Genomic DNA, 969 nt, shown 5'->3' with positions numbered 1-969 from the left:
TGCTTGGTCAGTTTCTTACTTTAGGGTCCCAACGGCAACTAACAAGAACACTTAATATAGTTTGTATTCCATCATCAAAGTCAAAGATCCCTGACAGCCTCAAAGATCTGAACCCTGCTTCTTCCCAGAGGACTTAACTAGAATGGGGCTAAGTACACTCGTAGATGGAAAGCTACTTTAAATTATGTGACCTCTAACTGCCTTCCCAATTTTGAAAATCCATGGATGGTTCTTGTACCTTATGAAGATACAGTGGGTAATCATCAGGAGTCGATACTTTGTTTTTTTATGTACTCACTGTCATAGAAATTTAGAGTTAGACTGATTAGAATTAGAGATGGTCTAGCTCCAGTGGTTTTACAGTTTTGGGGACGCTTTGGAATACTTTTATTCATTCTACGAGTATCTGTTGAGCACTTGCTGTGTACCAGTGTTGGGGATACGATGGTGAGCACAGACATACCTACCTGGCTTTTGGCCTTTTAGAGCCACAGTCTAGTACCCTAGACAAGCATTGATCAAATAATCGCACAAATAGGACCTAATATTGAAACTGGGTAAGTGCTGAAATATTTCAGTGGTCAGGTTAGAGGAAGATGATGAGCCTGCAAAGGAGATCCAGGAAGAATGTCCAGAAAGGGAGGAAAACCAGGTGAGAACTGTATTCAGAAGTCAAGGAAAACGTTTTTCAAGAAAAAGGGACTGATCAGAAGTGACAGATGTTGCTGAGGGGTCAAGTAAGATGGTACTGAAAAATATTCTTTTAAATTATCAACCTGAAGATTATTTCTCTTTTGTCAAAGAAAATCTTACCTAGAAGACCTTTTTTTTTTTAAAGCCTCCCTGGGTGAAGTCGGATACCTGTCCAAAAGCTTGTTGTTGTCAAGTCAGTTCCAACTCATGACAACCCCACATGCTTCAGACTAGAACTGCTCCATAGGGTTTTCAGTGGCTCTAATCTTATGGCAG

Source organism: Trichechus manatus, unplaced genomic scaffold, assembly GCF_000243295.1.
Source record: "Trichechus manatus latirostris isolate Lorelei unplaced genomic scaffold, TriManLat1.0 scaffold00030, whole genome shotgun sequence".
Lineage (NCBI taxonomy): Eukaryota > Metazoa > Chordata > Mammalia > Sirenia > Trichechidae > Trichechus > Trichechus manatus.
This window is presented reverse-complemented; position numbering follows the sequence as displayed.